Source organism: Scylla paramamosain, unplaced genomic scaffold, assembly GCF_035594125.1.
Source record: "Scylla paramamosain isolate STU-SP2022 unplaced genomic scaffold, ASM3559412v1 Contig26, whole genome shotgun sequence".
Classification (NCBI taxonomy): domain Eukaryota; kingdom Metazoa; phylum Arthropoda; class Malacostraca; order Decapoda; family Portunidae; genus Scylla; species Scylla paramamosain.
Genome location: NW_026973691.1, coordinates 617,762 through 642,500, shown reverse-complemented (window position 1 = coordinate 642,500; position 24,739 = coordinate 617,762). Strand labels below are relative to the sequence as shown.

Sequence of the window (24,739 nt, the reverse complement as noted above, 5' to 3'; positions counted from 1 at the left end):
AACTTCGTATCTCATCTCCAGCTAAAACGGCTTTTATGAAGTTAGGCGTTCTGAGATGTTTTCGCCAGTTTTTCTCACCCCCCATCCTCCCCAGCTGCTAACTCTGTACTAGGGCCTTCCTTATCCGTCCATGTATGGAGTATGCTTCGCATGTCTGGGGGGTTCCATTCATACTGCTCTTCTAGAAAGGGTGGAATAAAAAACTTTTCGTCTCATCAACTCCTCTCCTCTAACTGACTGTCTTCAGCCTCTCTCTCATCGCCGCAACGCTGCATCTCTAGCTGTCTTCTACCGTTATTTTCATGCTAACTGCTCTTCTGATCTTGCTAATTGCATGCCTCCCCTCCTCCCGTGGCCTCGCTGCACAAGACTTTCTTTTTTCTTTCATCCCTGTTCTGTCCACCTCTCTAATGCAAGAGTTAACCAGTATTCTCAATCATTCATCCCTTTCTCTGGTAAACTCTGGAACTCCCTGCCTGCTTCTGTATTTCCACCTTCCTATGACTTGAATTCCTTCAAGAGGGAGGTTTCAAGACACTTATCCTTGAACTTTTTACTACCGCTTTGGACCCTCTTATGAGACTGGCCTCTCAGTGGGCTTTTTTTTTTTTTGTTTCCCTTGGCCAGTGTCCCTCCTAGAAAAAAAAAAAGAAAATCGAGTGATAATAAAAATCAACTCAACTCTAACGAAAAAAAAAAAAAGTTCTTACAGTGGACGCTACACCCAAGATTTGCACATGAATCAGGATTTTTTGTTTTTTTTATGTGGTGGTAAGGTGAAGCATACTGTGTTGTTTTTCTAAGGGGGCGTTCATAAATGCCAATCAGCGTAACTTCGACCCTGACGTAGAAAGCCAAAGTCGGGTACTCTTGCAGCGACTAATAAGGAGTTTGATATATATTATTCTGGTATGTTTTTTTTTCTTTTTGTGATACAACGGTAAAGAATTCTATGTAAGTTTAGATTTCTGAGGTGCGTTCATGATTGTCAATGTATCCACCAATAAACGAGGACAAAAAGTCGGATATTCTTACACTGGACGCTATCACACTGAAAGCTACGACTTATTCTATATTTTCAAGTGTTGTGAGGTACAATATACAATATTTGCTTGAATTTGTGAGGTGAACTTCATGAATGTCAAGATCCTTAAGTAGGAAAAGAAGGAAGTGGAATGGTCTTACACCGGGAGCTATCTAACCAAATGCTGCATCTTTCATTACGTTTTCAAGGGTAAAGCACACTGCACTGGCTTGGCCTTCTGAGGTGTGGCTCACGAATGTCGTTATACACACTCCTTAACTCAGCAAAAAGAAAGTTTAGTGTTGTTTACACACGTCGTTATCACAGTAAATGTTGCATCTTATCCTGGCATGTTTCGAGCGGTACAAGGGTAAAGCACACGATATTGCCTTGCCTTCCTGAGCTCCGGTTCATGAATGTCAATAAGCACACTTAAATAGCAAAGGAGAAAGTCTGATCTTATACTGGACTGTACATTATCGAATTAGGAATTTTTTACCCATGTGGTGCAAGGGTAAACAATATCTGCCATCTGAGAAGTGGTTCATGAATTTCACTCGCCACATTCAGTTAGGGAAAAAAAAAGAATGTACGAGCTTCTTAAACTGGACTCAGCACTGTTCAATTCAATCCTGTATGTTATTACGTTAACATAATAATACACGTGGCGCAAGGGCAAAGCAAACTATAGCTGTTTTCACTAGTGTGGATCAAGGATATCAATAAATTACAAACCCCACGAATACCATGCAGTCTTCGCAGTTTCCAAGGCACAGGTAAGTCAAATCTGAAAGACAAATCAAATCAAATCTGAAAGACAAGTGAAATACATCTGCTCGGTGCCTCAGTTTCATCACCAATACAAGGGTTGTGCTAAATCTCCCTATTATCTGATTTTTCGTCCAAATTTTCCTGTCTCCTACCAGATCTTTCGTCCACAACTTGTTATCTGACGTGCAGTGATAAAAACTTGAAAAGGGAGATATTGTCACTGGGATGTCAACATTTGCTGCCTAACTTACTGAAATAGGAACGTGAATTATTATTGTAATATCCAAAAGTTTTCTCTGACATGCTGTGATGAAGAAAGACATTAGAGATGTATTATCATGATAGCCAGACTTCCCTACATGACGAAATTTGCTGCCAGACACAATGCGGTGGGAATAAATACGAGTACACTGAATATTACTGCGTTGTCCAAAACTTGCCATCTAACACGCTGTGATAGAGAGAAATATGAGAGGAAACTAAACATTATTGTGATATCCAAAGAGATGGTGGTCTCTGCAGCAGCAACGACAAACAGCTTGGTGTGGTCTGTCCATAATTTGCCATCAAATGCGCTGTAATAGAAATGAGACAGGATCAAATATCAGTGATGTTCTCAAGAGATGGTCCTCTTCGGTGCAGCAACGACAGCAAACTCGGCCTAGTCTGAGCGAGTCATCAGGAAACACAGCAACAATGGTGTCCCCACAGCCTCCAAGAGTCACAGCCACATAGTTCCACTGTCTCATCACTGTTCAGCAGCGGTAAGGCTTCCAATGACCTTTATTCATACGATTTGACGTCTTGTTCTTGTGCTTGTACCTGCGATCTTGCCTTCACTGTTATATTGAAGATTAGACAAGTTTATGAATGGGGATAATAGATGGAAGTAGGTAGGTATATTTCATACAGGGACTGCCACGTGTATGCCTGGTCGCTTCTTGCAGCTTCCCTTATTTCTTATGTTCTTATGTTCTTATGTTCTAGGTGTGTGTACGTAGCTTGCTTTACTTGATAATTATTGTCATTATTATTATTATTTTTATTTATTTATTTATTTTTTTTATTTACTTTTTTTTTTCATGTGTCAAGGAACCTGGACAACGGCACAGCCACTAGGGGGAAAGACCGGTCAACTTTCCGTCTCCCTCTCCCTCCCAACTAAAAATCGTCAATTTAGTTACGGAGTTGACTTGATACTTGTCTTGAAATCGCTCAAGTCGTAACAAGGAGGAAAAAACGAACAGATAAAGTTTACCTCAAAGGCCAATGGAATTTATGAACGGCTTAAACTAATTTGTATGTTAATGTTGAACAGCATACAAGTTCGACAGTGAATGATGATGTAAATGAATACCCGTTGACAAAAAGCAGCTATACTCGTATATATATATATATATATATATATATATATATATATATATATATATATATATATATATATATATATATATATATATATATATATATATATATATATATATATATATATATGGCACTGCAAGGGACACACAATGAGGGACAATACAACAAGTCGCCTCGTCACCCCGCCCTTGCCTGGTGTCCGCCTGCCCTGCCCTGCACCGCTGCCTCCAGGAAGGAAGGGATGAGAAGTGAGCCAAGTTGGACAAAGTAAAGATATGTTAACAAGATAACAACATCAGATACAACGGAAAAATAAATCAGGCTTGCGTTTATGCATTACGGTGTGTGTGTGTGTGTGTGTGTGTGTGTGTGTGTGTGTGTGTGTGTGTGTGTGTGTGTGTGTGTGTGTGTGTGTGTGTGTGTGTGTGTGTGCGCGTGCGTGAGAGAGAGAGAGAGAGAGAGAGAGAGAGAGAGAGAGAGAGAGAGAGAGAGAGAGAGAGAGAGAGAGAGAGAGAGAGAGAGAGAGAGAGAGAGAGAGAGAAACAAATAGGCAGACAGAAAAGCAGGCATACACGGAGAGAAACAGACACAGACACAAACAGACCAAAAAGTACAGACAGAAAGACACACAGACCAGAAAGACACACACACAAATACAGACAACCAGACATACATAAAGAGAGACAGAGTGCATTTTCACACTCGTACACAACCCTTCACCTTTATTATCCTGTACTACATCTTTTGCCTTTAGATCCGTGTAGCTTATCACAGATACCCTCGTTAGGGCCAGCAAATTTACATGAAGTTTATTCTTCCTTAACGTTCCTTCGTGTATTCCTACTTTTTTTTTTCTTTACGAGAGACTGACGTGAATAAAGAAAAGAGAAACACTCACTCAGACTCACTCACTCACTCACTCGCCAGTCCATCCATCCCTTCCCTCACTCACTCATTCACTCACTCGCCAGTCCATCCATCCCTTCCCTCACTCACTTATTCATTCGCTCACTCATTCACCAATCCATCCATACCTTCCCTCTCCGTTTACATAAAGAAGGCACAACCAACACGTGACTCTATCGCCAAGCTGAGCGCTATCGCCACCTCGCCTCTCACTCGCTCAATGACGGGACAATAAACAAGGGAAAAAGCGTAAAGTGACGGAAATTGCATAGGAAATTACACTCATAATTCAGGGTTCACGATACTCAGCCCCGCATCAGACACACAGATACTCAGACGCACGCAGAGAAAGGGAGGGGATACCATGAATGTGAAAGGAAAGGATAAGCAGCTGCAGCTCGCTCGCTCGCTCGCTCACTCACTCACTCACTCACGCTCGCTCTCTCTCTCTCTCTCTCTCTCTCTCTCTCTCTCTCTCTCTCTCTCTCTCTCTGGGTAGAAAGAAGAACGTAAGCAGGATCGTGAACCAAAAGTGTACAGTGTTTTCTTTTTTTTCTATTATTCTTCTTCTCGAAGCGTTTTCAATAAGCGAATACTTTTACACACGTGTGAATGAGACGCTATTTTATTTTCTCTTAAGCAAATTCCAGTTGTTTTACATGCTTTCCCCAGAGAGAGAGAGAGAGAGAGAGAGAGAGAGAGAGAGAGAGACTTATGGAGCTGGGTAGAACGAGAAAAGAATATAGAAGATAATTCATCAATATAAGCGTAAGTTCAGAGAGTACTGCAGCTAGAGAGAGAGAGAGAGAGAGAGAGAGAGAGAGAGAGAGAGAGAGTACAGAACTACATTGTTACCAGATCGACGGAAGCAGACTAATGGACCATAAAACACATTGAAAGACCGATAAGTAGCCTCATAAATTGTCACTCCCAGTCTTGCTCGCTCTCTCTCTCTCTCTCTCTCTCTCTCTCTCTCTCTCTCTCTCCTCTCTCTCTCTCTCTCTCTCTCTCTTTCACGATTTTCTCATATAAGTACATCCGTGCGGTGGAAGACAAACACGCGAAGAAAAAGTGTCTCTGTGTCCCCGGAGTATTGGTGGTGGAGGGCGAGGTTGTAAGGCGACACCATAAGAATGCAGAAATCCACAAACCAGCAGTGTTATGAGGCGGCGGCCAGGCACCGCGTGGCATGGACGGCGGCAGTCGACAGGGAGCACGGAGACATACATCCCTGGCTGCCCTCGTCATTGTGATTTCCTATTGGGACTGGTGGTGCTGGTGGTGGTGGTGGTGGTGGTGGTTGTAGTAGTACTTGTAGTAGTAGTAGTAGTAGTAGAAGTAGCAAGTAGTAGAAAGTAGTAGAAGTAGCAGGTAGTAAAAGTAGCAAGTAGTAAAAGTAGCAAGTAGTAGTAATAGTAGTAGTAGTAGTAGTAGTAGTAGTAGCAGTAGTAGTAGTGGTAGTAGTAGTAGCATGAAGTATTAGTAGTAGCAGTAAATAATAGTAGTAGTAGCATCAAGTAGTAGTGTAGGATGACCAATGATAAACCGGGCAGGGCGTCTGAACTTGAATTCCCAAAGCGTTTCAAGCTGCAAGTGCCAGTTGGAATAATTTCCCCAGCAAACCACCTGGTGCTGACATGTGCCTCGTATCGTGAGCAGCTGACAACGAAACACAACACAAAATATTTCAAGGAACATACTATAAGTCACAGACAGCTATCATGAGTCACACAGAATGAAAACAATTGACCCTGAACTTCAAAGACATTCACAAAACATAAATTAACTTACGCGGTACCTCCCGTCACTGGACATCCACTATGCATCCTAAACCTTCCCAGCTTAGAAGGACACCACAGGAACCTGGCGCACCCCGCACAACCCCTGGTAATTCACAATGTGTCGGGTCGCCGGCATTGCACCACCTACTCCCTGCACCGTAGCCACGTCACCACATAAATTCTGCACAGCTATGCACCGTATGGAGGCAATCCACACATTTTCCCAGAACCATACCCACATCTAACAACACACATAATAATCACAGTCAAATAGAGACATTTATAGTGCTTAACATACCTTCAAAGGCCAACACAGGACCCAGGTGCACCCCACACAACCAACACCACCCTGGTGTCGACACAGCCCTGGCCACGTCACCACTGGCCACCCAGAACGCACTTGATAATACTTCACTTCCCTATATATACTAAGCCTCACCCAAGTAATATACAAAAGGCACATAAAAATAAATATTCATAATATGACCTACAAATATACATACAAAAATGCATAAAACAAGAAAAACCTGGCAATACACAGGACCGTCCCGAAACCCGGGCGAATACGAACAACCACGACTCCCGTCAGGTACTCAAGACATCGTGATTCATCACACAATACCCAATTATAAAACAAACGAATTTTCTCCTGAATGGTATATATATTTTTTTTGTAATAAATTAAAGGCACCCGTACATATTCAAGATTACATCATATTTTGTGTTAACTTCATACGCACTGATCATATCACTCTCTCATATCAAAACATATAATTTTTGTTCTGGTCTGCATTAAAACTCCGTTGTTAGTTTCTGAAGGTGTACATGATCCATACAGCAGACAATTCTTATCATATTCTCACATGCATGTGTGTATATACCATTACGGAGAAATATTAAGAAGAATCGCGCAGCCCTATTTCCTTTTTTTTTTTTTCGGTTCGTGTCCCCTACAGTGAAAGGGAAGCTGGTGGAAAGGCGGGGTTTTCGGTTCGTGTCCCCTACAGTGAAAGGGAAGCTGGTGGGAAGGCGGGGTTTTCGGGTGTGGAAAGATAATATAGAGCCAATTATCGCCTCTTACCACTAAAAATAAATAGGGAGCTATACTACTGCTGCTGTTCATGTTGTTGTGATGGCCGCTGTGTTCTTGCTCTTGCTGCTACCATTCTAACTAAACCTAATTATACCTAACCTAACCTAACTAAACCGGTAAATATGAAATAGAGCAGCAGCAGCAGCAGCAGCAGCAGTAGTGCAGCTCCCTGTTTAGTTTTGGTGGTGAGAGGCGGTATTTGGCTCTATTTTAGCTTTTTCCACCCGAAACCCCGCTTTCCCTCCAGCTCCCCAACATTGCGAGGGGTGGGAACACAAAAAAATAGGAAATAGGGCCGCGCGACTCTTCTTAATATTTAGCCACATACGTACATGAGATGTCTTGTTGCAGCAATGTTAAGGAAATCGTAGGCACAAATACCTCTGCGGATCCAGTGGAGAACGTATAAGCTTACCCCAGTGAGACACTCACTGTACAGGATGGCAGCCAAACAGGAACTGCCGCTGGAAACTTGGAAAACCTCACTTTCATATGAAACAATCCATGAAACCTTGAACGAAGCCCCAAACAGATCGATACGCATACCTTCACTAACGGTTTTCACACAACTTCCGTCAAAGTAACATGCAAGTGTTTTTTTTTTTCACACTTAAAATTACATAAATTTCTCTGGAACTGTAGTGTTTTGTCTTCAGTTCATACTGCCTAGTAGCGACTCTGCCCGTCACACTGTCACTGGTGCGACTACAAAGGAGGGAAACTGACCGCTGGTCTCACACACACACACACACGCATTATCTGCTTCCTTCTGTGTGTGTGTGTGTGTGTGTGTGTGTGTAAGAGAGTTTTGGCAGCTCTCTCCAAACTGATGGCGCTGCATACGTCATGAAATTGAGATAAAATAGAGGAGAGATGACAGGTATGGGCGGCAGTGCTGAGATGCTGAGAGGAAACACTCTAGCTGACAAACTGTTACTTCAGGCATGGAGGCGTACATTCCTCACTCATTTTCTCGTCCTAAACCTTCCAAACCTTGGTTTAACACAGCTTGTTCTCGTGCTATACTTGATAGAGAGGTTGCCCACAAAAGGTACTTAAGCCTTCCATCACCAGAATCTCATGCACTTTATATTTCTGCCCGGAACCATGCCAAGTCTGTTCTCCAACTAGCCAAAAACTCCTTCATTAACAAAGTGTCAAAACCTTTCAAGATCTAACTCCCCTCGTGACTTCTGGCATCTAGCCAAAAATATCTCCAATAACTTTGCTTCTTCTTCTTTCCCTCCTTTATTTCAAGCAGATGGCACCACTGCTATCACATCTGTTTCTAAAGCTGAACTCTTCGCTCAAACCTTTGCTAGAAACTCTACCTTGGACAATTTTGGGCTTGTTCCTCCCTCTCCTCCACCCTCTGACTACATCATGGCACCTATTAAAATTCTTCGTAATAATGTTTTCCATGCCCTCGCTGGCCTAAACCCTCGGAAGGCTTATGGACCTGATGGGGTCCCTCCTATTGTTCTCCGAAACTGTGCCTCCGTGCTTGCACCTTGCCTAGTCAAACTCTTTCAGCACTGTCTGTCAACATCTACCTTTCCTTCTTGCTGGAAGTTTGTCAACATTCAGCCTGTTCCTAAAAAAGGGTAACCGTTCTAATCCCTCAAACTACCGTCCTATTGCTTTAATTTCCTGCCTATCTAAAGTTTTTGAATCTATCCTCAACAGGAAGATTCTTAAACATCTATCACTTCACAACCTTCTATCTGATCGCCAGTATGGGTTCCGTCAAGGCCGCTCTACTGGTGATCTTCTGGCTTTCCTTACTGAGTCTTGGTCATCCTCTTTTAGAGATTTTAGTGAAACTTTTGCTGTTGCCTTGGACATATCAAAAGCCTTTGATAGAGTCTGGCACAAAGCTTTGATTTCCAAACTATCCTCCTATGGCTTCTCTCATTCTCTTTGTAACTTCATCTCAAGTTTCCTTTCTGATCGTTCTATTGCTATTGTGGTAGACGGTCACTGTTCTTCTCCTAAATCTATTAACAGTGGCGTCCCTCAGGGTTCTGTCCTGTCACCCACTCTCTTCTTATTATTCATTAATGACCTTCTAAACCAAACTTCTTGTCCTATCCACTCCTACGCTGATGATACCACCCTGCACTTTTCCGTCTTTACATAGGCGTCCAACCCTTCAGGAGGTAAACATTTCACACAGGGAAGCCACAGAACGCTTGAATTCTGATCTTTCTAAAATTTCTGATTGGGGCAGAGCAAACATGGTATTGTTCAATGCCTCAAAAACTCAATTCCTCCATCTATCAACTCGACACAGCCTTCCAGACAACTATCCCCTCTTCTTCAATGACACTCAACTGTCCCCCTCTTCTACACTGAACATCCTCGGTCTGTCCTTTACTTATAATCTGAACTGAAAACTTCACATCTCATCTCTAGCTAAAACAGCTTCTATGAACTTAGGTTTTCTGAGACGTCTCCGCCAGTTTTTCTCACCCCCCAGCTGCTAACTCTGTACAAGGACCTTATCCGTCCATGTATGGAGTATGCTCCACATGTCTGGGGGGATTCCACTCATACTGCTCTTCTAGACAGGGTGGAATCAAAAGCTTTTCGTCTCATCAACTCCTCTCCTCTAACTGATTGTCTTCAGCCTCTCTCTCACCGCCGCAATGTTGCATATCTAACTGTCTTTTACCGCTATTTTCATGCTAACTGCTCTTCTGATCTTGCTAACTGCATGCCTCCCCTCCTCCCGCGGCCTCGCTGCACAAGACTTTCTTCTTTCTCTCACCCCTATTCTGTCCACCTCTCTAACGCAAGAGTTAACCAGTATTCTCAATCATTCATTCCTTTCTCTGGTAAACTCTGGAACTCCCTGCCTGCTTCTGTATTTCCACCTTCCTCTGACTTGAATTCCTTCAAGAGGGAGGTTTCAAGATACTTATTCATCAGTTTTTGACCATTGCTTTGACCGTTTTATGGGACTGGCATTTCAGTGGGCATTTTTTTTTATTGCATTTTTGTTGCCCTTGGCCAGTGTCCTTTCTACATAAAAAAAAAAAAAGACAAAGCCACACGCCTTGCACAGGTACCCTTGGATGACTACTCTCACTTCTCAAGGAAAAGGTTAAGCTCCTATCAACCGTTTAAGATCAGCCATATACTCGTATCTCAACTGATGCTAGAATCACAAACACTGAAGACCTGTGTACAGTCAGCTCTTTCAATTAGCACAATTCACAAGGTCAAAAAGGGTAACACTTCCTCTAACCGCATGAGACCAGTTGCTTCAGCCAGTATATTCAGACACGTTGGCATCAGAAGGCAATATTCCCTCTACCAACAAGCGGTACAAAAAGTTTCTATTATTAGCACACAAAGCTTCACTGGATGCACATGGGTTAGATACTCTTGCATTACCCAGCCGCACTCCTTCCACCAGCAGAAGGTGATACCACAGTTCCACAGTTAAGTACATAAAGCTTGACTGGCACTAAATGCTTAGATACACTGTCATTGCGCTACCAAGCCACACTCCCTCCATCACAACAGTACAAGGTGCCACCACAGTTCCTACCATCAGTGCGAGACGCTCTCCCTGGCTTACCTTGTCGCTCACCTTAGTATCGAGGTGGTTGCCGTCTTTGTAGGTGAACCACACCTTGGAGTCGTTGCAGTGGGTGAGTGTGTAGGCCTTCACCCAATGTTTGCGGCCCGTGTCCCCTCGACCTCGCGTCACCACACCGGTCATCAAGTGTGGCGGTCCCAAGTCCCACTGAAGCCACTGGTGTTTTGCAAGGGATGGAAAGAGCAGATTAAGTCTCGATTATAGTTGAGAATACTGGCAAGGGTTACAGCCCACGGGGTTTGGGAGAAAGGTTGTTGATAAGGTAGGTAAGAATAAAAGAACATAGTAAGATACAAGCAAGAACACAAGGGAAACAGCAAGAAGCCAGGAGGCACACACTTGGCAGTCCTCACACAAAGCATACCTACAGTAAGTAAGTGCACCTATCATTCCTATCCATAAATTTGTCTAGTCTCTTAAAAGCTTCCTATTAATTTTGGTTACTGAGTCACATCATTGTTACTTCTTTGAGGATGAGATGCGTTTTTCTCTTTTCTTTGTTTCTACAGTGTGTGTGTGTGTGTGTGTGTGTGTGTGTGTGTGTGAAATTCATCTACAGCCTTCAGAATCCCGTGCTAAGTTCATGATTACCTTCCCGCAGAGAGCTTAGCAAGTGTCTTTACTTACCGTCCTTCCTGCGAGCACACCAAGCCCGACGGGAGTTAGGCGCCGCGTCCTCCCTGGGCTGGCACGATTTGCTGCGGCGCCAAGGCTTGCGGCAGCTAGCGGTGAGCTGCACGTCCACGCCCTCACTGATCACTGTTTTGCACTCTGCGACACGAAAGCAAAACACGCAAAGTTGGTTGATTACATGATATTGCGTGGTGTTGCGACAACATGAGAGGGAGAGAGAGAGAGAGAGAGAGAGAGGAGAGAGGAGAGAGAGAGAGAGAGAGAGAGAGAGAGAGAGAGAGAGAGAGAGAGAAAGGCGGGGAATGGACACATTCTACCTTAATCCTTAAACTATAAGCGGTAACTTAAGTTTTTCTCTCATTGTGTGTGTGTGTGTGTGTGTGTGTGTGTGTGTGTGTGTGTGTGTTTCATTCTTTACTGATCATGAACTAATAAATTTATGATACTACACTTCATTCCGTCCGTGTTAATATCTCTCTCTCTCTCTCTGCTCTCTCTCTCTCTCTCTCTCTCTCTCTCTCTCTCTCTCTCTCTCTCTCTCTCTCACACACTAAGTAGCAAGTAATGTGCCTGCGCAGATATTACGTGATCAAATCTTACGCTACCTTTCTTTCCAGATCTCCATTCCTCTCAGTAAGAACAAGAAGAGAATCACATTTATTTAAAGCACAAGGAAACAATTGGTCAGAGCAAATTTAAGCCGTGACCGAGAGGCAGCTCAGTTGTTCGGTGAAAGTTGTTTTAAGCTTCAGTCAACAAGTTGACCTCCACCATGTGCCCTTTACTTATATTGTTGTTTATTTCCTTATATCAACAAATACTCGTAAATATGGAATGTCCTGCTCTCGCAAGCTGTAACAAAGCACCCCATCGCTTCTGAGTTCCCGTGACGCGTGTCTTGTCTACGACCATTTGTGATGGCATTATGAATCTTGCCTGTATGTGCAAGGAATTAGTACAAAGATGGATGTAGTCTGGTAATGGTGAAATGCTGTCTACAGAATATAGTTACGTGGAGTTCGGATATGTTTTCTTTGACTTGGCGAGTGGTAGATCTGTAAACTGGAATTACTTCGTATCACTCAAGCAGTACACAGATGCATTGGTTATCACCAGTGAATATCAGTTAATTATATCTATGAAAATATACAAAAAATAGGAGCTTCGAAACGACACTGCAGAATTAGATGCAGAATGTCGTTCAGAAAGTCTCCCCCAGGAGCAGCGCAGTCGGCGCGTCTCAGCATACACACAAGAAGAACCCAACATATACAGCGGTTGTAATTCTTTTGATGAGGAAGGGATGCTGGTCAAGGATAACCCGAATGTATTATTGCTTCACAATAAATGAAGAGAGAAAAAAAAATTCGAGTACGACTTAAAGTTTTGGTGGTAACAAGATCCATCGGTAAAATGTCCCACAGAGACAGTAACACCACTAAGTACTTATCACGGCAAGACAACACGTGTACTCTACTTGCACAAGGCTGTCATTCCTCTTATCCCCGCCTCTTTATCTTAAATGCAAACAAAAAGTAAAAGAATAAAAACAGATTGCACGGTATCGGAGACAACGCGCGGAAACAGAAATACGTGTTCATGTCCAGACAGCAATTTCAAAGCAATCCCGAGGAAAGACTCCAGTGTTGGCCTGGTAGAACAAGCCCACGTTGTGACTGGAGTGGTTTGGACAATGCAAAAATTACATTCGGATAAAATAACCGACTTGAAACTCATGTAAAGTGCATGAGTTACTCTTTTTCTTTCCGTTTAAGAGTCTTCAGTCACAGCATAATGAATGTAATGCTTCACACTGCCTTCCTCCTTGAGGCTATTTACAAATTTCCAAAACGAGGGTACAAGTAGTCTATCTGAACTCTCTCTCTCTCTCTCTCTCTCTCTCTCTCTCTCTCTCTCTCTCTCTCTCTCTCTCTCTCTCTCTCTCTCTCTCTCTCTCTCTCTATTATAGCCAATACCTCCTCATTAGAAATTCAGTAAGCTAGGAGTGTGGCATATCATGCAGATCTACCTAGAGGTGCTTGCCTTGATTGACACCTGACTATCTCGGAGAAGGTTACGAAACCAAATGACAAAAATGCTAAGCCGCAGCAAATCAGCTGGAGCGAACTTAACAATGTACGTCACATGACAAACACAGGCACTTTGGCAGAAATAAACGCACATTTTCAATTAATATTTGTGACCATTAACTTGAATTATTGTTTTTATCAGGAGAGAGAGAGAGAGAGAGAGAGAGAGAGAGAGAGAGAGAGAGAGAGAGAGAGAGAGAGAGAGAGAGATGGAAGCCTGGGCAGAGAAGGGGGATAGTGTAGATAAGGGAAGGGGGAGGAGTGGTCAAGGCAGCACGTTAGCCCCAAGGAACACCACACTCCATACACTTTTCCTGTTCTCCTTCGTGCGTCTCTAAATGTTTCACTGTTACTCCTTCCGGGTTAACATTTTCAGGACTTCTGATCATGATTACTGATTTACGTGGGCTTTTAATTATTCTCGTTTTAATAACGTGGGCGTAGCTCAATTAGTCCCAGGCCCTAATGGAAATTGTTTTACGCCACCGGCTGGGAGTATACCAACGATCTTGTCACAGGCTTACCACACCATCCTTTGGTGTTACCAAAGGTGAACAAAGCGAAAGTAAAATGTGATTAGAGTTTGCTGCCTCATGAACTGTATTTCAGCCAGATAATAAGAATACTGAGAAGAGTCTTGATGGCAGTAAGGTTTTGATGTTCGCTCATTAGGTGTGAGGCGCTTTACTTGTAGTGATACACCTCGCTCATCAAGCATACGAGTACGTGTTGTTAAAGGACACACTGTGTACACGCTCTCTTACATGAGTACAAAAGTTTATCCTCCAGCTGAACACCTCACAAAGAAAACACAAAGACATCTTATACAGTACTGTGAAAAACCTGGCCAGAATTCCTTCCCTCACGTATGTCTCACCTCGCTGTATGCGTATCGATAATTTCTTCACGGAGTTGAAATCTCTCGTCGTTCCTTTTGCCCGCTTCCAACTTTAATGTGCCTACCAGGTCAGGTTCACGTTACTGCTTCATAAAAACCCCATTCGAATTGAGTGTCTGTTTTGCCATCCAATCCTCTGACACTGGAGGATCACTGGACGGTCACAACACGGAGTATTTGGGCTCCATCTAAGTCTCAAGTCTCTCTGGCGCTGCGTCGTAGTTTCCTTGACAGTACTTGGATGTTCAAATTAAGATACACTATGCTAATGCGGACTGCTGCCGGGGGAACTTCGAAGCAGCTGTATATGCATTCATATAAAACAAAATGTGCTTGAATGAGAACCAAGGAGGAATAAACTGGGAAAGAGATAATAATGTTAGGTAAAGCATGAAAACATAAGAAGTAAGCACATTAAGTTCGGAAAAAGAAAATTCACTACAACTTTTTGGTTAAGAATGATAGGGCACAATGATATGTAATACTTTTCTTCTTCATACAAATGGATAAGGTATTTTGCTTACCGAGTCCATGAACCTTTTCCAAAGTATATTACGCACTATTAGATTTCATATAAATCTCTCTCTCTCTCTCTCTCTCTCTCTCTCTCTCTCTCTCTCTCTCTCTCTCTCTCTCTCTCTCTCTCTCTCTCTCTCTCTCTCTCATTACTCCCCTCAGCACCCAGACACAGAAGCTCCTCTCACCTCCACCTGCATCACCTCCAAAAGGCATATTTCTGAACCTCGGCAGAGTAGTATCATAACTCTTCCTAACACAAAAAATAGTTTTGCGGAGTGTACCCAAATGGACGGAAGGTAAGAAATTAGTATCATGAATTCAGTGAGGGGAGAGCGTGACGAAAAACAATTAATCGGAGTATAAAAATTCCTAAGTTTCGAAGTCATGGATATTTGAGGAACTAAGACACGTGTGCGTACATACACACACACACACACACACACACACACACACACACACACACACACACACACACACACACACGACGTTCTTGAAGGAGGGTCTCACTAGGCAAGGCTACACGAGAAGCTGCTCACTGTCTTAGATACAGCAGAACACTAATGCCCTTATCACGGATGCTGCACATTTAATTTGTCATCAGTGTAATCGTTTAGACCCATTTACGTGCGTGCGTGTCTGAGTGGTTATTTACTCACTTGACTAATGTGTGTGTGTGTTTTTTTTTTCTCAAGCTATCATTTCTTATGAATTAGGATAATATGAGTACGTTTGCGGAGAGAGAGAGAGAGAGAGAGAGAGAGAGAGAGAGAGAGAGAGAGAGAGAGAGAGAGAGAGAGAGAGAGAGAGAGGGGGGGGGGATGAGACGAGGCGAGACGAGACGAGATCACACACACACACACACACACAGCCAGCACAAAAACAACATCCTTTCAGCTGCTGCAGACAGTGCCTGAAGGAGGGCCCGTTCGTGTGTGTTCCCTGTGTTGTCGTCGCCTTGGTAGCACCACACCCACGTATCCCTACGAGACCCCAGCAGCATCACAAAGTTAGTAAACGTGCACCTGACCGCCAGAAACAAAGTATTAAGAGACACACTATACTTTAAAAGGAAGATTTTGGTATTTTAGTGCCCGTTTAGCCCTAAGCGGCCATAGGATGAGCGAGGAACGTCCTGAGGTGCATCGATAATGTCAGGATCTAGGGGTCGAGAATGTGCTCATATCAGAAGGTGTCGAGATTGTTCACGAGATTTAACAGCCGGCGATGCTATACCTGTCAATCAGCTCATCGTTATTCACAGGCAACATGTTCATCGCCTGCACCTTCCCTACCTTCTTCTGTATTTTACACGACCCTATCAGATGTAATCAGAGATGATAAAACCCGGCGAGTAATCACGACGCCGGGTGAAAGGAATAACCGAAGAGCGAAAGGTAAGGGACGGGGCTAGGCAAGAACAGTCCCTTGCGCCGAGAAATTACAAGGTTGAAAATGGTGTGTAGTAGTTAAATGTGAATGGTATGGCGAGGAATGATAGCATGCCAGCGACAGCCACACTGCTTGATGTGGAGGGAAGGAAATATTAGGAGGTTACAGGCGTCTTGTTCCTATAATGTTGGTTAGTATTTAAATCCATCTGTCCACCACACTCCCCTCTGCCTCCCCGCCCCTCATCACGGTCGTTCTACAGAAGAGACCCTTATCCCGGCTCACAGCACAGTCCAGCCCGGCCTCTTTCTCAATAATACCCGCCCGTCACCAAGAGATACGATGTCATCGCCGCCCCTCCCCCCGCCCACACACACACACACACACACACACACACACACACACACACACACACACATTCCCATCTCTTCCTTGTAACTCAGTTTTCTTCTCTTTCACCTCTCCTCCACCACCCACACACCATTCTCTCTCTCTCTCTCTCTCTCTCTCTCTCTCTCTCTCTCTCTCTCTCTCTCTCTCTCTCTCTCTCTTTCTCTCTCTCTCTCTCTCTCATAAGAATATAAGAACATAAGAAATAAGGGAAGCTGCAAGAAGCGACCAGGCTTACACGTGGCAGTCCCTGTATGAAATATACCTACCTATTTCCATCTGTTATCCCCATCCATAAACTTGTCCAATCTTCTCTTAAAGCTCTCTAGTGTCCTAGCACTAACTACATGATTACTGAGTCCGTTCCACTCATCTACCACTCTATTTGAGAACCAATTTTTTCCTATCTCCTTCCTAAACCTAAATTTTTCAAGCTTGAACCCGTTATTTCTTGTTCTACCCTGGTTGCTGATCCTAAGAATTTTGCTTACATCTCCCTTGTTATAACCCTTATACCACTTAAAAACTTCTATCAAGTTCCCTCTTAACCTACGTCTCTCTAGAGAATGTAAATTCAACAGCTTCAACCTCGTCTCGTAAGGAATACTCCTCATCCCCTGTATCCTTTTAGTCATTCTCCTCTGTACTGATTCTAATAGACCTATATCTTTCCTGTAATGTGGGGACCAGAACTGCACAGCGTAGTCTAGATGAGGTCTGACCAGCGCCAAGTATAACTTTAATATTACTTCCGGCCTTCTACTTTTAACACTTCTAAAAATGAATCCTAGTTTGCCTTGTTTCTGGCTTCTATGCATTGTTTCCCTAGACGGAGTTCAGAGCTAACTATAACTCCTAAATCTTTCTCGTACCCTGTACCTACCAGAGTTTGCTTGTTTAATGTGTACCTACTGTGTGGGTTTCCTCCACCTACGCTAAGCACTTTGCATTTATTGATATTAAATTGCATTTGCCATCTATCCGTCCATTCATTCATTCTATCTAAATCTGCCTGCAAGGCGATGGCATCCGCATCTGACCTAATTAATCTACCTATCTTTGTGTCATCTGCAAATTTACTAACATCACTACCAATTCCACTATCCAAGTCATTGATATATATTAGAAATAACAATGGCCCTAATACTGATCCCTGTGGCACCCCACTAATTACATGACCCCACTCGGATTTCGAGCCGTTTATTACCACTCTCTGTCGCCTGTTACCAAGCCATGACCCTATCCAGCCTAACACCTTCCCATCTATCCCGTGTGCCCTAACCTTTCTCAGGAGCCTTTGGTGGGGTACCTTGTCAAATGCTTTACTAAAGTCCAGATATAAGATATCATAACTATCACCATTATCTACTGCCTCGTACACCTTACTGTAAAAACTTAACAAGTTTGTCAGGCAAGACTTCCCCTTCGTGAAGCCATGCTGTGACTGATTTATCAAGTTGTGTTTGTCTAAATGTTCCCTAATGTTCCTTGCTATTATTGACTCTAACATTTTACCTACAACTGAAGTTAAGCTAACAGGTCTATAATTAGACGCTAAAGTTTTATCTCCTTTCTTAAAGATGGGTACTACATTAGTCTGCCTCCACATTACTGGTACCTCACCCGACTCCAGTGATTTCCTAAAGACAGAAACTAACGGCTCACTAATAATCTCTTTACATTCCTTAAGTACCCATCTATCTTAACCTCTGGATTAAATACTTTTCCTGACATATCTAACCAAGTTTCACTTAAAGCAATGATATCAAATTTCTCTACGCTCGCTATTCCTCTAAGCAAGTCTATTTTATTCAGAATACTTCTACAATAGTAGAACAGTAGTAGTAGTAGTAGTAGTAGTAGTAGTAGTAGTAGTAGTAGCAGTAGTAATAGTAGTAGTAGTAGCAGCAGCACCAACAGCATATGTTTGTTAATGGAATCGGCAGCGATAAGGTCATCTCCCCCATCCTAACAAAATAATACAACGGTAATCGGTAATAAATCATCAATTTAGTTTCCCATTGCAATCTGTAACATGGAATCATAAATATTCCTCATATCACATCATTAAGTCGTTAATAATAACAAAAACTTAACTATTGTAATATACAATTATATATAACACAAAAATTAAACGAACATCCCCCGTAACATTTCATAAACCACAATACAAAAATAACAAGCCTGAGTGCCCAGTTCTCTTGCAGTGCTTTTATTTATTTATTTTTTTTTCTGTAGTGTTATTAATCCCCAACCTATGTTCGTGCGCCCCTATGCACTGTTTTGGAACCAACCTTTCTTTAATAAACTGTTAAACTGCGACTGATGTACAGGCACAGTACAAGGTTTTCGGTACAGGTCAGAGTACGTTTCAGAAAAGATGGGATTGCTATTTTTGCTGTTCGAACTTTCATAGGTTTCGAGACGTGAGCTCGAGGCGATGAAGGGTCGAGCCTGAGGGACTTCCCATTTTTCAGTGTGTGTGTCGTGGTGGCGAGGAGCGGTGGTATAGCTTCCTTTGGCTCCTCCTTCTGCTCATCCTTTCTTTTCCCCCTTTAGTCTTTTTTAACGCTTGTCCTCGTGTCCCTCTTCCTCCTCGTTGCCTTTCCATCGTTATCGTTATCATCATCCTCGCTCTCTCCGCCGGCCTTGTGTTCCTCACCTTACGAGTACATCTGCAGATGGGGCTCACCCTCCTCTTCCTTTTTCTGCTGCTTCAACGCTTCTCGATTTTAATTTTCTTTCTCCTCGTTCTCATCTTTTATCTTGTCCTCCACCACTCCTCTACACACGAACAAGGACACACACACGCCACATTGTCACTGTCGATCCGGTGTCATTGCAACGTCTTGCTCAGGTGAGTTTCAAGCCTTGTATTAAACAGTGGAAGTTTGCTTATCTCGTTGCAAGCGTGTGTGTGTGTGTGTGTGTGTGTGTTAGTTTTCATGATGTTTATAGATAAGTTTGATAAGTTTTTGTTTTATGTTTCCAAGTTGGATGTAGTTCTTAAGCAGTTTTTATGTAGTTTACATGCTTTTTATCGGTAAATTTATTTTCATATTTCAAAGATACACGTATATCTATTTCATTTTTAAAAATGGTACTCAGACTCTTTACGTCCCTCCATCATCACCAGTTTGCTTGTTTTCTCCCTCGCTTCTTCACTCGTTGGCATTTTCTCTTCCTCCCTCACTGCTTGCTTGTTCTCTTCATCCATCCTTCGCTTGTTCCTCGTTTTGCACTCTTCCACTTCTTTATGTACTTCTCTATCTTCCCTCTTGCCTCTTCTCAAGTTAATTTGTTCCTGCATCAGTAGTGAGATTTTGAAATATTTGGTAGTATTCCCAGTATCACGTGAACATTGATCATTTTTCCAATAGGTTTACAATTATTACCCTTCATCTCCTTTCCATCCTGCCCCCTGCCACCTTCCCTGCCTCCACCCGTGCCTCCTTCCTCAGACTCTACCTCCTGCTGTCCTCTGTTACTTCTTGCTGCTTTCCTCTCTCCTTCCTCCTCCTCCACTGTTCTTTCATTGCCTGTCAGTTCGTTTCTTCCAGCATTCCACCGTTTTCCTTCTCCCTCCCTCCGCTCTAAACGTCAAGATGATAAATTTCGTTCTCTTGTTCGTTTGCTGTCTCCTGTCTACCACTTTTCTCTCTCCTTTCCTCCCTCCCTCTCAGAGATTTATTTCCTTCACTGGTGGATGGAGAGTTGTGCATCGTGGAAGGAGGAGAGGGTGGGGAGGGGAGTAAGGGAATGTTAGATGGCTAAGTTAGATGTACTTGGCTTCATTATCGCTTCTTTTCATGGTAATTTGGTGGTATTAGCTGGTGGTACTACTACTACTACTACTACTAATTATTATTATTATTATTATTATTATTATTATTATTATTATTATTATTATTATTATTATAGGATACAAGTTCTTCAGGGGTCATTCGGTCCCTCGTTTCCCCCTGATTCATGTGTTTCCTCCATTACTCGTTAACTAGTTACTTCCTTTTCTCCACGCCTCCATCCCCATCCTCTTCTTCTCCTTCCCTACTTTCTCTCCTCGTCCCTCCACCTCCTCGTCCCCCTCCTCGTTTCCCTCCCTCCCTCCCTTCCTCCTAGAATTGCCTCCCAACTATTTCGGAATTAATCGTAAATCGTCCTTCTGGTGATTCATGGTTTAAAATATTATAATTTACGTGATGCGTGTTAATGTTAAAAGTTCCTTGAATACTGGCAATGTACGCGACGTGCGTCTCGCTGATATATTTTTCATCATCCTCTTCGCGCTTCCAACTTCTGCCCTGAATGTTTCTCTTTCCCTTTCCCTCTTTTCTTTCTTTAATTAACTAACCCTCTGTTATGATCCCCACCTTTGCGCCTTCTTTTTTTTTTTTTTTTTCATCCGCCGCCACCTTCTCTGTCTGTCCGTCTGTCTGTCTGTGCCTCGCCCCTTTCTGTTTATCTTTATCTCTTGTCTGTCTTTCTTTCTCTGTCAGCGTCTGCCTCTCGTCTATTCCCTTTGAATTTTTATCCCTTACTCGTGCGTGTGATAAATTATACAGATCTTTGTAATTTCTTTTCACTTCCAAAAGCTGCTAGTATATTTACTCCATTGCTGCCTCGGTGCAAGTTTTCAAGTCCATGAAATAATTAGGCAGTCAGTTATTTGTTATTGACGAGGATTACGGAACAACAACAATAACGAATGAACGCTTTTAGATGGTTGTGATACGTATACCACCTGTTTACCAAATATAATAATAGGAGCTTCAACTCTTGCGATCCGTATTCAAACATTTGGTATAGTTCTTGTTAACACAAAATTAAGCAATTATAAGAGTGTTAGAGATTACACAAATTTCTTTGGTTTGTAACAGGAAACCGGAACAAGGAGACATGAAAGTTGGCAGTGCGTGTGGCTGTGGTGAGCGGCGGCGGCGTGTGGTGTGGCGAGCGGGTTTCTGCAGTATCCTTCTCCTTCCCGTTTTCTGTTATTCCCCTTTCTCTTCCTCCGCCTACTGTACTACTACTCGCTCTTGTACGATGGCCTTTTTTTTTTCCTTCGTTGCAATATTTTATCTGTTTTCTCTTTCTTTTCTTCTCGTGCTTTTTATTCACATTATTTCTTATTCTATTTTGTTTATTTTGTGTGTCTGTACGTGTGTATTTTCCTCATCACATTTTATTTGGATTTTCTTAATTTTCTCGTATTTTTGCTTGATTATTCCTCCTATTCTTCCTTGTATCACACACACACACACACACACACACACACACACATACACCGCGTAGTGTAGTGGTTGTTATCACGTTCGGCTCACAACGAAGAAGGCCTGGGTTCGAATCCCGGGAGCGACGAGGCAAATGGATGAGCCTCATAATGTGTAGTCCCTGTTCACCTAGCAGCAAGTAGGTAAGGGATGTAACCCGAGGGGTTGTGACCTCGCTGTCCCGGTGTGTGGTCACACACACACACACACACACACTCACACACACACACACACTTCATCGTCTTTTACTACCGATCCCGTTGCTATGACAAGTATTTTATACTTCATGAATTTATTATTTATTAATTTATTCGCTTATTATTATTATTATTATTATTATTATTATTATTATTATTATTATTATTATTATTATTATTATTATTAAATAGTTTGCATATTTATTTATCTACATATATTATTTTTATTTTATTATTTTTTTTATTATTATTTTTTTTTTTTTTTTTTTTGTGTGTGTGTGTGTCGGGGATGAGTTTTACAGCTCTCATCGCAAGTTGCATTAAAATTTAATACCCACATTTGCTCGCTCGTGTATATATTGTTTAGTGTTATCAGCGGTTCTTAAGAACCAGGATTTTAAGACATTATAAACTTTACGTGATATTAAGTTTTGTTTGGTTAACACTTGATGCGCTTCATCCTTCTCTCGCTCTTTGTTCGTGTTTCATTCTCTTTCCTCATGTAAACTGCTGTCCTCATTCGTTTGTTCCCTTCTTTTATGCACTTGAACCATCCAGCCACAATTTTTCGGTTGCCTCTGCACTTGTGTTGTTGTCTTGTTCATCTTGTATTCTAAGGCAATGGAAGTCCGTTGATTTCTGTTGCTATTTTTAAATTCTTGCACTATATACATTTTTCATAGATTCTCCAGGAAACCATGATTTTAAGACCAATTGGAAAGTGGGTGAGTGTTCGAAAGCACACACAAAAATTCCTAATATCACCGTAAGTCGCCAGAGGCAAACTTTAGAGATTCAGTAAATCTTTGTTAATGTTGCTTTTTCTCCCTTTACAGATTGTCTGTTCATCTTTTTATCTTCCTCAACGCTTTGTTATTCTCGTCTTCCGCTTTTATTCCTGCTGCACTTCTAGTTTCAAGAGACTTGGTTTGTGAGTCGTATGCTTGCGTGCGTTGCAGTGGTGAGAGGGTGTGTGTGTGTGTGTGTGTGTGTGTGTGTGTGTGTGTGTGTGTGTGTGTGTGTTCTGGCTAGTGGACAGAGGACTTGTGTGTGGTGGGGTGGGGACAGTATTTAGTGAAGGAATGTGGTTGTGTGTGTGTGTGTGTGTGTGTGTGTTGGTGGGGGGTGGGAATGGTGGTGGGTGACGGGGAGCGCGTCGTTGCAGTCTTAACATTTTCTCTCGTTATCCACGTCCTCTTTGTCAGCCTCCCCCTTTTTCTTGTCCCCTGAGTTTTCTGCTTCCTTTTCTGCATGAACTTACACATATCGTCGTCTCCTTTTATCGTCGTCTCCTTTTACTTCTTCATCCTTTTGCTTTTCAGTCGTGATGGTCCTCGTCCAGCTCCTCGCCACCTCACCACACGCCACCACCGTCCCTGTTGATGCTGCGTCAACTTTATTGGTGAGCCTTGCGTCCCAAACCTTTTTTTTTCCCTCTCTCCTGTATTCCTCACCGCTCGTTTAGGCTGTCGTCTTTCCCTTCCCCTTTCTCTTTCTTTTCACCACACTTTCACCACTCTCTCTCTCTCTCTCTCTCTCTCTCTCTCTCTCTCTCTCTCTCTCTCTCTCTCTCTCCTCTCTCTCTCTCTCTCTCTCTCTCTCTCTCTCTCTCTCTCTCTCTCTCTCTCTCTCTCTATTGTTTTGGAATAAATTATTTAAAAAATATCGTATTTATTTACGTGATTTTTTTTTCTCATGCTTTTCTTGTCCCCATTTCCTTTCTCTCAGCTTCCATTTATTTTTCTTGAATAAATTCTAAGGCGTTAAAGCAAGAGAGCAAGATACCGAGAGAACAATATCTGCGTGTAATGTTCACCACCACGGTCTTGGAGATCACGTGTTAGACCAAAGCGAGCTATATATGTATGCACCTCAGGAAAAGCGTAGAGTTCATGGCATTCTGATCAGTGAGTAAGCTTGGGATTTTTCTTAAACCACTCATCTCATCCTGTTTTCCATGTAGGAGGAGGTCAGGGAGAATATATCTGCTTCCTCTTCATGATCGCCTCTATATGTATGACTGAGATTTTTCACACACCTCACCTCGTTCTCTTGTTCAGGGAGATCAGTAACTGCTCGCTTATTAATTAATTTTCACTGCAACATACAACAATTCAAAGCACTAGAAACAATGTATGAAATATCTGTGAGCGTGTACAAGAAACGAGGGGATTAAAGAGTATGTTCTGTAATTTCTACCCAGTATAATGTTTGGAGGTGGCTATCTCAGTGTGCCAAATAGCAGTGAAAAAAGTTAAGAATCCTTGGCATCGGAGTGCAAAGCGAAAATTGGCTTGTCAGGCGATAGCTAGGGACGATACCTCACATACTACTTCCTCATTCTTTTTCTTTTACTACTTCATCATTCCTTTCTCTTTTGTCTTGGTGGTCCTTGTCCTGCTTCTCGTCACTCGCCGCCACCTCTCCCCGTCAGCTTTATTTATTGGTGAGTTTCAAGACATGCATTCCAAATTTTTCTCTCTCTCTCTCTCTCTCTCTCTCTCTCTCTCTCTCTCTCTCTCTCTCTCTCTCTCTCTCTCTCTCTCTCTCTCTCTCTCTCTCATTCATCGTTGCATGGACGTCTTCAGTTCCTTTTCCGCTCCAGTCATGTTCGTCCCTTTTTCTGTACTAACAAGTCAATGATAAATAATGGCAAATCTAGTCGAGCTCCGTTCGCGTAGCCATGCACGTGGGGGCATCCCCAACACTTCACTCTGCTTCTTTCCACTTTGACCAAGAACGGTCTGAAGTAATCCACTCCAGTTGACGAGAATGGTGCCAGCATGGGGGTTACTCGGTCCTTAGG

At 42.7% G+C, this 24,739-nt stretch overlaps 2 long non-coding RNA genes across 3 annotated transcripts in view; both read right to left on the bottom strand.

The window, feature by feature from the left end:
- LOC135097611 (uncharacterized) overlaps positions 1–6,231 on the bottom strand; it is a 13,552-nt gene extending 7,321 nt beyond the window's left edge. The window contains exons 1-3 of one of the 2 annotated variants that reach the window (XR_010265881.1): positions 6,146–6,231; positions 5,858–5,950; positions 5,173–5,725 (exon numbers count right to left, since the gene is read on the bottom strand). This is a non-coding gene — a long non-coding RNA (uncharacterized LOC135097611). Of the gene's footprint in view, positions 1–5,172; positions 5,726–5,857; positions 5,951–6,145 lie in introns of those variants that run through there. The other variant, XR_010265882.1, reaches the window with a different exon arrangement.
- Positions 6,232–10,473: 4,242 nt separating this feature from the next.
- LOC135097628 (uncharacterized) lies at positions 10,474–14,633 on the bottom strand. Its single transcript, XR_010265898.1, has 3 exons — positions 14,148–14,633; positions 11,175–11,318; positions 10,474–10,703 (listed from the first exon to the last, which is right to left on the bottom strand). It is a non-coding gene; the product is annotated as an uncharacterized LOC135097628 (long non-coding RNA).
- Between the last annotated feature and the right edge of the window lie 10,106 nt (positions 14,634–24,739).